Source organism: Notolabrus celidotus, chromosome 4, assembly GCF_009762535.1.
Source record: "Notolabrus celidotus isolate fNotCel1 chromosome 4, fNotCel1.pri, whole genome shotgun sequence".
NCBI lineage: Eukaryota > Metazoa > Chordata > Actinopteri > Labriformes > Labridae > Notolabrus > Notolabrus celidotus.
Genome location: NC_048275.1, coordinates 2678652 through 2691721, shown reverse-complemented (window position 1 = coordinate 2691721; position 13070 = coordinate 2678652). Strand labels below are relative to the sequence as shown.

Below are 13070 nucleotides of genomic sequence, written 5' to 3'. Positions count from 1 at the left end.
GTGTCGCAGGGATACACTAGGGGGAGTGGAGGAAAGGAGAAAAGTGCTCTCCTCCCTGTCAGTGGGAGAGTTTGAGATGAGCATGTCCCTGGCTGCTTGGAGAGGATTGCTCACTGGCAGGAGAAGGGCAGAAAGCGTGGAAATGTGCAGTTGTAAAATGTGTGTGCTCATTTGTTGAGTGAGACACACACAGGCTTTGCTTTTACCGGTTTGTTTCAGCTCATGTGTGATTTTGCAGCCTCTTTTCAAACCTCCATTTGCATATTTGTTCAAGATGTGTCATGAAAATTTGTGATGAGGTTTTTTGGCAGCGGGGGATTTGCCAATTTCCTCTCAGTGGCAGGTGTTCTTTTTTACTGAGACAGTGTAAATGCTTTCCCCCCCTCTCCGTCAGAGAACGAGGGATGTTTTTTCTCCATTGTAAAGCCAGAGTATTTTGTCCAAGCAGGTGTAAAAATCCAGATCTGAAAATGTAAAATGCATCTCTTTATACTGCGCGCCACAAAAAAGGCAGACGTTTCAGAAAACTTTGACAGCTCATGAATATTTGATGATGTTGTCACAGCGAGCCGGAATAATTCATGACACAAATTTAGAATTGTGCTAATCTATGTGGCAGTGTGTGTGCGACTGTGCTGGCAGCGATGTATCCTGCTTATGTTTACATGTGACATAAAAAAAACCCCCACGTTCCTCATATCCTGTGAATTCATCATCAAGACAGTACGGTGTGAGGTTTGTGTGTGTTGTTGATCTCTCATTATGTCGTGCAGAAACACAAAGAGCAGATCAAACACCGATATCAAGAGTTGGAGAAATGGAGCCGGTGCAGGAGGAAATAAAGCTGCAGTACCTTGAGTGTCCACTGGGGCTCAATGCAGTGCACCTAGCACCAAAAGCAAGGGAACGCTGCTGTCTCGAGTGCTAATTCTAAGAAGTAAACATGTGTACAACCTGGGATAAAGAGTGTTTTTGATGACACTAAGATTGAATGCTTTTTTATTATCATGCATGATAAGGGGCATGGCGGATTTGACATCAGGCGTGAGGTTTCTGTGCATTGATTTCTCACTATGTCACTCACTTTGTGGTGTAAAAACACAAAGATCAGATCAAACATTGACTTCAAGTGTTGGAGAAATGGAGCCGGTGCAGGAGGAGATAAAGCTGCAGTACCTTGAGTTTCCACTGGGGCTCAATGCAGTGCACCTAACACCAAAAGCAAGGGAACGCCGGTGTCTCGAGTGCTAATTCTAAGAAGTAAAAATGTGTACAGCCTGGGATAAAGAGTGTTTTTGATGACACTAAGGCTGAATGCTTTTTTATTATCATGCATGATAAAGGGGCATGGCTGATTTGACATCAGGCGTGAGGTTTCTGTGCATTGATTTCTCACTATTTCAGTTGCTTTGTTCAGCAAAAACTCAGAGATCAGATCAACCATCGACTTCAAGAGTTGGAGAAATGGAGCTGGTGCAGGAGGAGAGATAGCTGCAGTACCTTGAGTGTCCACTGGGGCTCAATGCAATGCACCTAGCACCAAAAGCAAGGGAATGCCGGTGTCTAGAATGCTAATTCTAAGAAGTAAACGTGATTACAACCTGAGATAAAAAGTGTTGTTGATGACACTGAGGCTAAGTGCTTTTTTATTATCATGCATGATAAGGGGCGTGGCTGATTTGAGCTTTCTGTGTGTTGATCTCTCTTTATGTCGTGGAAAAACTCAGATTAGATCAAACACTTACCTTAAGAGTTGGAAAAATGGCGCTAATGCAGTAGAAGAAACAGCTGCAGTACCTTGAATGTCCACTGGGGGTCAATCCAGTGCACCTAGCGCCAAAAGCAAAGGAACCCTGCATCTGAAATGCTAATTTTAAGAAGTAAACATGTTTACAGCCCGGGATAAAAAGTGTTTTTGATGACACTAAAGCTAAATGATTTTTTATCGTCATGCATGATTAGGGGCGTGGCTAATCTGACAGTATGGCGTGAGGCTTCTGAATGTTGATTTCTCACTATGTTGTGCAAAAACAAAACGATCAGATCAAACGGCTGCCTCAAGCGTTGGAAAATTGGCGCCAGTGCAGAAGAAGAAACAGCTGCAGTACCTTCAGTTTCCACTGGGGCTCTATCCAGTGCACCTAGTGTAAAAGCAAGTGAACTCTGGGTCTTAAAGTGTTTTTTGTGTCTTTAGCTCATGCAGGATCTCAACGTCACCTCTTTCCCTCTTTCTAGATTAGACAGAAGTTAGCAAGTGTTTGTATTTACAGTATTTGTAGAACATTCCAGGAAAGTCTGCCCCTGAAAGTGTCCAAAGATGCCCGTTTACACACGTCCCTCACAGCACAAACATTTCCCTGCAGCCACTTTGCATTATTTCCAAGATATCCAAGATGACGCTGAAGCAGAGTGCAATGCCAAAATTATATTTGTAGCTTTTATATCCCTGCAACATGACCGGGCGTATTTATAGTATCAATGAATAAGTTTAGAGGAACATTCTGGGGGGAAGAAAAGAGCATAAAGTGCGTTTACACTTCAGCTGGATCAGACCTCTTGCAGAAATTTCGCAAGGAGGCTAGCAGGAGAAAGTCTGGATATATTCGGGGTGATAAATGTGGCCGTTTGGGTTCCACATGCATGCTGCTAAGAGTTTGGTGCATGCCTATGTTTTGCACAGTGTGGTTCAGGAACCTTGAAATACCTGCCACACTATCCTGATTTCTGTTGCAGTTATCAAAGCGCAAATTCAGACATCTGAAACCCACAACAAGGACTCCTCCAAACGTCCGCCATGCACCAAACACAACATTGATCCTGTGTTTTGTAACTGAACCAGGATACCCGTGCACATATTGACCCACATTTTGGATGCATCCACACGATATAAGTGAGTCTCTCTGACATAACTGACCCGGTCTGACTCCTGCCCTCCCCTGCTCTCTCTCTCTGACCCTCTTTGGTGTCACGTTTGAACGAAGCCAAACATCGGGTTTGATCCCCTCCAGGCCTGCCGCGGCCGTGAGTCACACCGTTTGTCAGACTGTTGCGCAGCCGTCCTGACCCGGCCGACACTCTCCCATGCCCTGCGTCATCTCCAGTGTCTCCCCCTCCGGCTCCCTGACAGGGCAGACAGCGCAGCCTGCCACACGGAGCTGCTCTGTTAATGTGCTGCTGAATATCAGCTTCCTGTCTGTGCCGGTGGGTCAGCGATTAGATCTGTGAGGCATGCTCACCTGTCTGTGTGACGTGGGAACTCCTTTCTGACATGTCACTCAACAAGCGCTGCTATTTCAATGAGCTCAGAGCTTTCATGCTGTTGATTTCAGACCGTCTCAAGGGTCTTTAATCTCCTGGAAAGCTGATTGTGTGAATGCAAATAGCCACAATTTTCCCCCTGACTTTCTCCAGAGTTTTCCCTGGCTTAAAGTTTCTACAAGAAGTCAGGAGGGTGAGGGATTTACGGTGAGCAAAGTGGGCGGAGCTGATGATGTTTTGCAGTCCGGAGAAGGACCTTCATGAGACAGAGTCCTCCTCTCCTCATCCATGTTGTCTTTCTGGTCCTCTGAAACCTCTGACCTGTTGACTCCAGGCCTGGCTCCGCTCATCATGACGGTTTATAGAAGTCTTGTGTATCTGATCCGGAGGACTCCGACCTGCCGGATCAGAGACACAGCCGGAACGCAACTGAGCGGATCCAGTGGAAGTTAACACATTGACTAGAATAGAAACCTATCAGATCCGGTGCCGTGACGGACCGGAGACGGATCTGGTGGAATTTGGTCATGAAGAAGAAGAAGAAGGCATTATTTTCAAAACGAGGGCAGAGAAGATGTCTGCACATCTGTCTGTTTTACTGCTTTTGATGTCATGTCCCGCCTCCTGGGACTCATGTCTCCGCCCACAGTTCTGTTTGCCCGTCAGGGAAGAATTCAATCTGTGAGAAAGCAAAGCCCCTAAACATGTCAAGAATATTTGTACACAAACTCAATTTGTAGATGCACGCTGAAAGAGGCGGCTATCTCTTGGATGTAACCTCCAAATATCCAACAACAGACGTCCAGTTCATCCTCTGTTTCTCTTCCTCTACTGTTCGCCCCTCGTCTGCTGATGTGCTGATGTGGACCTCCTCTCCTCTCTGATGTTATCACCTCATTAGGACTCTGCGTACTACACTAGACGGACTAAGTGTCTGACATCTCTTGCCCGGTCATTTAGCCAGGACAAACAGAGCGTGTTCCAGCTCTGGACCTGACACATGGGCACGCGGTTTAACCATGATTGCCATCTTAACTGGAGTGCCTAATTGAACAGACACTTAAACTTGGAGCATCTGCCAAAACTACTTAGACCTCCAGTGGAGTTGTTTTTTTTGTAGCTTTGTTTGTTTTCCTGCTGGAGTGGCTCTCACTTTAATCCAGGACACAATAGGATTTATAAACAGACATCATCCTGCGTGCATGCAAAGGTAGAACAGTGGGATGAAGTGGCGTTTTGTTAATGAGCTTAACTTTCTTATCAAACAGCCCAGGTGTTGTACGCCACAGCCTGCGAGGTGAGAAAAGGTCAGTGAGGACATCCTGACTTGATCCTTGTCTTCCCTCCAGGGGGACGGAGCGGAGCAACCCGGTCCTGACCTCGCCGTGGCTTCCTCTCCTAAATCGTCTGCAGACACATCTGTCAGCGGCTGCTGATTGACCCTCTCTGAGGCGTACAAAGAGCCCCTCTGGAGGAGCAGGGTGTTGGGTTTCTGTTATCTCAAGACCAGGGGGAAATCTGTCGCCCTGCTCATCTTTTGTTGAAGAGGATGGGTGCCCTCCTTCTCTCCGAGTATGCACTCCTCTCCGCCTGGCCGGTTTCACCGTGTTTAGACAACAGGCGGGTTGTTTCCTACTCTGTTGTGTGCTTTCAAAGACAGTTAAATATATCAGGACACTTGATTTTGCTAAGTGCCGGGTAAAGTGGCTTCCACTCTTGTGGCGACAAAGACACGGTTAAGTGTACGCGCCCAGTTTTTGACTCTCTCTGCAGACTTTGGACCAGATAATTGATTTACTTTTTTTCACTCTTGCTTTGCCGGATCGATGAGGCCTGCAGTCGGCCGGCAGTCGGCTGGCCGTGGTGCCCTACTTTCTGGACTTGTGAGCCGGACCACGCTGACCTAGTGTGATCGGTGTGTACGTATGTAGGCTCCGGGTTGTGGGTATTATTTTATCTCCTTCTATTTTCCGTTTATCTGTCACTTAAGCTTAGCCTGCGTTCACTGAAAAGCTTGTGTGAAATACAATAGGCCCCGAAACTGCTCCGGGGCTCACAGGGGAAAAATGGAGACTGATTTCCCCTCTCGTCTGCTCCCTTGCTCTGACTGGAATTCATTATTGATAGACTTTCCGTGTTCTTAACCAGTGCCAAATAAAGGGGAACATGTAAAAAGCCTTCTGCCAAAACCCCCCCTGCTTTGTTTTTCATTTACCTTCTGCTTTATTTGCATATTCCTCCTCTACAGGCAATCAGCAGCAATCTCTGCAGTGGGCCTTTCATCTCCGCTCTGCCATCCTGACAGGCAGCTTTTCAGTATCACAACAGTTTAACTAGGATTTGTGGATGAGAGGTGCTGTTGGTAATGCTGGAGCATTCACAGATTTTGATTTGCACAGGGTGTAATGTGTGTGACAGGGATAGAACGAGCCTTTTTGAGAAATAATATAAATCAGTGAATGTGTAAATACAGAGACAGATGCTGGATTTCATTAGTGTGTGTGTGTGTGTTTTTCTGTGTGGATGTAGATGCATGAGGCTGGGAAATAGAAGTCTATGACGGATGCAGCTTGTTGGATCTTTATGCACATTAAAGCAGCCGTCAGTTACATGAAACAGGACTGCTCTGAAGCCGTGCAGCGACTTCTTTCTGATGCAGATCCCAGATGTTGAGGGATAGCTTGACCCCTGCATGTCTTGGGACCAGGACGCAGCCAAGAGAAAGAAAAGAGCCAACAACAACAGACTAAAGGGGCCGACTTCCTGCTGCTTAGGCAAGTCCAGGGCCCCGGGTCAGTCCTCATCTGGACCTTGTGTTTGAGAAAGAATGACAAGTCATGCAAATAGCCCCATCGGCTGTTTTTCCCCTCGCCCTTTGTTTTCTTTGCTTGTTGTCGTGTTGTCTGCAGGGACAGAGGAACTCGGGGATGAGCCAGCTCCATAAAGAAGGTAGAAAGGGGGAAGGCGCTGACTTGTCAACCTCAGGACCTCCCATAGGTTAATGACCCTCTGAACACAATGCTCTGTGATCAGATTAGATAGAGCACTCCCTCCCTCCACTCCCCCTTTTCTCCTCATCAGCACAATAAAGAGGAGAAAAGATGGAATTAGCATACAGTATTTTCACAGTCCACATTCATCTCTAATGTTGCTAATTGAAGCCCGTCTTTTCTTGCTTTGTAACCGCTTTACTATCCCTGCATTAGACCTCTAATGAGCTAACTTAGCATCTTTACTGCAGCTTTAGTTAAATGGTAACTTTACAATGGACTCTGTATGCACGAGTAAGCGCTGACTGAACCTTATACGACTGACATGACGCAACATGTCGGCTACTTTCTGTCTCTTCTCAAGTCAAACTTAATTTTAAAGACTTTTCAGATTGTAAAAACATGGATATGTTGCTTTTAGGAATATTTATAACTTTGTTTTATACAATCAAGATCTTAACTTAATAAGTAGTCATGATACAAGGATTCTAAACTTTAATTTGATACTAGTAAAATCAAAGAATGCTAATGCCTGTTCAGATAAAGAGACAAAAACTGACATCATGGGCACCAAAAATTATGATAGTAAAATATTAAAAAATATAAATACATACATATGATGTAAATAATAGGAATACAATAATAATAAAAGAACTGCAAAAATAAGGAAAAAAATATATAATTAAAATAAAAAAATATATACAAATATGAATACAAAGCCACTAATATAATAAAATATTAATATAATATAAATATAATGAACAATAATTAAAATTATACAATTGAATGAAAACAAACAATATATATAAAATAAACAATAAAATGTATAATTATGATGAAACATATAACAAAATAATATAAATAAAATGTAAATATATTAATATGTACATATAAACTCAATATATTTAACAATTAGAAAATAATGCAATTTTATGAAAATGAACAGTTTAGATAAATTATACATAAATATATACTTATAATTAGAAACAAATAATAATATAAATACAATATAAATTAATATAAAATAATTAAATAACCTATCACAATGTTTTCATATGAAATACTTTTATTTTTTTAAGTGCAATGTAACAAGTTTTCCATTATTGATGGGACCGTTCTTGTCCAATCATGGTCTTAGTGGTGGTTAGTGGCTGTGATGGAGGGCGGAGCAGAGACACACAACTGGCAGGAAAAGCAACAAACAAACAAACAAGCAAACAAACTCTGGCTCCTCTCTGCACATTCAAAGTGTAGATGTGAAGTTATTTAGAACCTTACTTCTGTGAAACAATCAGAAATCATGATGTCATTTTCTGTTTCACAACTTCCTGTCTCCTACTCCAGCATTTAATCCCACCTCTATATTAAATGAAGTACTCAAATCCTCTCAGACCAGGACTTTGAGGGTCTGATGACCGGGTCAGTCTGGGTGTGGAGCTGGAAAGACAGGAAGTCATCGCTCATGTTATCTAAAGAAACAAACCGAGCCTTTGTAGCAGCAGATAAGATAAGATATAAGACCTCTAGGTCCGTATCAGCCGTCTTGATTGGAACACACACAGGAAATGTGGTGTTAAAGCAGCAGAGGCATTCTGGGTAAAAAAAAGCAGGGGAAGCATTAAAGACGTCTCATCACACAGAGCTGCCATCAGCATGATCAAAGCCTTCACTTATCTGTGCCAAACACTGACTCTCACTGTGTGTTCTCTGTGATCTCTGGGACTCTGTTTACCCTCATGAGTGGAATCTATAAATTACCTTTTTTAATGATTCCTCTTCTTTGTGTGGTTCAACTGAGAAACACAATAAACAACTGCTGGAAGAGGACAGAGAGAAAAGAAAACAGGTTGTACATGTTCATGATGTGTTCTTTGGAGGAAAACTCGCTCACACCGTCGCTCTCGACTCCGAGCTGATGCTTCAATCACACGCTTAAAAATACATCCTCATTATCCAGGCCCACACTCCTCTACGGCTGTCTGGAGTGATTTAATTCAGTTTGCATCATTATGCTGTTAGCTGACGCCGCTGTGTAGACTCGTGTTGACATTTTGTCATTCGCTGGTGAGAAGCGTCTTCACTTTAAGGTATTGTGAAAACCGAGAGAACCGGAGCCTCTTAATTGGGATTAAACTCCACCTGAAGGTGTTTTCAGGTAACACCTTCAACCATCCCAACAATAAGGAGGTGTGCACGCCTCAGCGTCTCGCACCGCTCCTCCTGAGTGACTGGAATATCCAATGTCACGTTCGTCTGCGCCCAGGAGCCGCGTTCAAAAGTGATGACGGGGGAATAAAGGGAGCGGGAGAGTCGAGGGGACGTTTATGACTCCCCTGAAAGAAGCACTGGTAGACGGCCCGCCCACCTATTAGCACAGGAGTGTGAGGTGCTCATGGTGGAGCTGTGAATGACACGTTTTGGGTTAAAGTGGGAGTAACTTGAGTGGAGCCTCTTTATCCCACTTTGCTGTGAGGGTGTTTCTGACATTAACCTTCTGTGTGTGGACGGAGAGAGGGAGTGTTTCAGGATGCTGGACGGGGAGTGTTTATGTTTATCTCTGACACTGACGTTAATCTACGTGCACGGGGAATCAGTCACACTTTGGATGCATACAGGACGACCCCGCTTCAAGACGCTTTGAAGGCCAAATCATGTTGTAGAAAGAAACAACTTTAACTGGCAGAAAGGGATGAAACAGCCTCACTGAATGTCTTTCAAAATGTCACATTTAAATTGTCAGTCCGTCAGAAGAATCACAGTCGTATCGTTGGAGAGGTGACGTGAAGTAAAAATAAGACACGAACATAAACATTAGAGCTTCCAAAGTCCTCATCATTTAAAATAATCACTCTGCATGTGTAAACTTTTCTCCTGTTGACCTTAATGTCAAGAAGGAAGTGGCTGAATGTGAACCAAAGGGCTGTCAATACGTCCGATCTCTCTCCTGGTTTTCACTCTGCACTGTCTTCATCAGCCGAGGAGTTGAGTGATGACCCCAGAGCTTCAGATTATCAGGTTTGCAGGACTTAAAAGACATGATGACGATACACCAGCGCCGATCCTGAGACTTGACAAGATTGGAGATCAGAAAACGAGTCGTTATCCGTCTTTTTATTTTGGTATCAGAAACATTTATTGCAAAAAACTAGTTTTTTTTCCCCCCAGTATTTGGTTCCATATTGAAAATTGAATGAATGAATGAATGATGGATGACAGTTCATAGATATACCTTCGACCTTAGCACAGAGGCCTCGCATTGACGAGCTCACGGTCAGATCAGTCGAATGAAGCGCAGCAAATGGACTCAAACCATACTTTGCATGAACACAAGACCTCATTTGAAAATGTCCTAGAAATGTGGGAACATAGGGAGGACCCCCCTTTATTTTTTTAGCACCAGATCCTAACAAACCTTACCCTCAGACCCTTTCCAAACAGAGCAGGTCTAGACCGTACTCTATGTTCTATTATCAAGACCGGATCAGATCCAGTCCCATCTCAGAGACAGGACTCAGTCTGATCTCATCTTAATCCACCATGAGCAGAGCACTTTGCAGCATTTAGCAAGTTACAGTGGCAAGGACAAACTTCCTTTAACAGGCAGAAACCTCCAGCAGGACCAGACTCATGTTAGACACACATCTGCTGAGACCGTGTTGGAGAGAGGGATAGAGGGAGATGAAGAGAGAGAGAGATGATAGTGGGGAGACGGATAGTAGTAGTTGTAGCAGCTGGAGTCTGGACCACGTCCACAGCAGCAGAGATCCAGAGGAACCTACGAGACAAGGGAGCTCAGGGACTCCAGAAAGGTCTATGGTTAGTAACTTTAATGGGACAGGAAGAGTTAAAGTGAGAGACAGGCAGAGAGAGGAGAGAGAGGGAAAGACAGGATCCCAGTGTGTCAGTCTAAGCCTATAGCAGCATAACTAAGAGCTGGTCCAAGCCTGATCCAGCTCTAACTATAAGCTTTATCAAAAAGGAAAGTTTGAAGCCTACTCTTAAAAGTAGAGAGGGTGTCTGCCTCCCGGACCCTGACTGGTAGATGATTCCAAAGGAGAGGGACCTGATAACTGAAGGCTCTACCTCCCATACTAGGCAGAAACCTCCAGCAGGACCAGACTCATGTTAGACACACATCTGCTGAGACCGTGTTGGAGAGAGGGATAGAGGGAGATGAAGAGAGAGAGAGATGATGGGTCAATATTTTGATGTTCGGATCAACATATTTACCTTTTTACGGCACAATGAGAGACACAAGGTGCACCTTCCAAGACAACAGTAATACACACTGGTAGTGTTCAACCACCTTCCCCTGACAGCACAGGTAACATGCTTTATAAATACAGCAGAGAGACGAACGCTAAGTTTTAGTTTCAGATATAAAACAAGACTATATAAGTTGTCTTCTACTTCCTGTCGTTCCACTCCTTCATTCAAAGTTCTCCACCTTTAATAACGTCTTTGTAAGAGCTCAGCTCGGTCTGAAGGATTTTACATAAACACCTTGAAGTTAAAAGTGACAGCGACGCCTCCCCGGCCCTTTTTTCAAACTGACAGAGAAAAGTTCCCTGAAATCCTCCTCAGAGGAGGAACACTCAGGAAAACCTTGGGAACGGATCACATGAGGGTTTACCTTCCCTCAAGGCTGATTGATGTCTGATTCAGAGCATGACTCCGAGCAGGCTGTTGCTATAAATTAAACATGACGAAAATGAGCGTCTGTATAAACACGGCTCTGTTGTTTCTCTGTTTAATAAAGCATCAGTTTTATTGATTATAAACCCTAAAATCATCCTCCAAAGTCAGACGCAGACACGTACATTTGAAGTGCTTTAAGATACGACGTCTAAACCCTCGCTCCAGCTTCACACATGAACACTAAAGACTGAGCTGTGACATTTCACAGGCTGGTAACAGCTCCTCTAAGCTGACCCGTGAAAGCAGCGAGAGGAAGTCAACCAGCAAATCTTAGATTGAGGAAACAGGTAGCTGTGTTTGGTAAATAGAAGCAGCATCATTATAACCACAGAGGCAATCAGAGCGACGTGAATGCATCCACAGCGATGGATGGATGGAGGGAGGGAGGGAGGGAAAGCGGTGGCAGGGTTTGGCAGCTGCTGATGCTTTCTCTGGCTCGGCGTGAAAATGGCAGCGATTTGAAATGGAAATGGTTCTCCTTTTCCTTTTTTTTTTTTCCAGGCTGGTGTTATCGGTGAGAAGCCCTCTGTTGGATGAATGAGGCTTCCTGCATCAAGTGTCTGCGTAACATCGCAATGGGCTCTCAGGAAAGAGAGGCATTCTTCTCTTTGTAAAGGTCACTGTAAATGCAAGAAACGCCAGCATTTCCTATTTGGAAACATTCATCACTGTGACGGTGGCGTTTGCGAAAGCGATTCTTCCTGTTCCTCTTTTATGCAGCTTGCAATCCATATTCCCTCATGCTTTGTGCACAGCTTTTATTCCTTTCTGCTAGCACTGAATCTGCTCTCTTGATTTTCTGTATCTAATAGCCTAACAGCTGCAAACATACGTGTTTGTCATATTCAAACACAGCTTCTCACCTGAAAACAAATCATTGAATTATTATTTTAATCTCCTGCAGCGACGATCTGTTATTGTAGTTATGAATTGTTTTGCATTTAATTGTACTTTTCCTGTTTTTATCTGAAACTTTCTGCAGCTCCAGTGACCCAATTTCCCCGCTGTGATCATTAAAATTTCATTATCATTATCCTCATCAGCAGCGTTCCTCACATTTAAGCCTATCACCTGCGTGTGTGCCTCGGGAAACCTTAGATTTAAAGGTGACATATCATGCAGAATGTTCTTTTTAATGGTTCTCTACCTGAAATCTGTGTCCCTGTCTACAAACCCCCTGAAAAGTCAAAGAATCCATTCTGCCCCTGTTCTGATTTCTCCACCTTTCTGTAAATGTGTGCTGAAACCAGCCGTTTCAGTTTTCAGTGTTTTTCATACGTCACAACGCCATCCGGTCTGTAACAGGAAGTCAGAGCTCGGAGCTCGTTCAGCCCATAGACTGTATAAAATACAACTCAACCCCTCCTCCCTTTTTCATTCCCTGCACACATGTGTGCTAACAAGGAGCTTAGGAGGGAGGCATGCTAGTTGTAGGCTGTCTTAATAAACACAAAGGTCGCTTTGACTCCCCATGTCTGCAGATTTGAAGATCTAGTGGATGATTTTTATTTGTCATGGATAAGTGCTAGCGCTAGTTAGCATAGCCACATAGCTACATGTTTGTAGCTGTGTACCAAGACACACGTCGACATGCTGACAAATAAAACAACAAGAAACACTAAATCTGTGACCAATGGTTCAGAAAGGTCCTGCTGCAGGCGCCTCTCCGTCAGGATCAGATTCTGGATCAGATTCAGAGGGTTGAAGTAACGCGGGTCTGTGAGCAGCCAACAGACGTCCTCCTGCTGTGGACGATCTGGACTCCAGCTGATACGGACGTGCTGGACTCCAGCGGCAACAGCTTCTACGACTCGTCTCATCACTATCACCTCTCTCTTTTACTCCCCTCTATCTGTCTTTCCAGACCCAACTCAGTCGAGGCATGATGGCTGTCTAACATGAGTCTGGTCCTGCTGGAGGTTTCTGCCTGTTAAAAGGAAGTTTTTCCTCACCACTGTAACTAGCTAAATACTGCGATGTGCAATGCTCATGGTGGATTAAGGTGGGGTCAGACTGAGTCTTACCCTGTCTTGGTGTTGGGTCTCTGTTCATAATTTGACATAGTGTGGTCTAGACCTCCTATGTTTGTAAAAGCGTCTTGAGATAACGTTTGTTGTGATTTGG

General features: G+C 44.1%; 1 protein-coding gene across 1 annotated transcript in view; it reads left to right on the top strand.

Moving 5' to 3' along the window:
- macrod2 (mono-ADP ribosylhydrolase 2) overlaps window positions 1-13070 on the top strand; it is a 420924-nt gene that overhangs the window by 173816 nt on the left and 234038 nt on the right. The window lies entirely within an intron of this gene.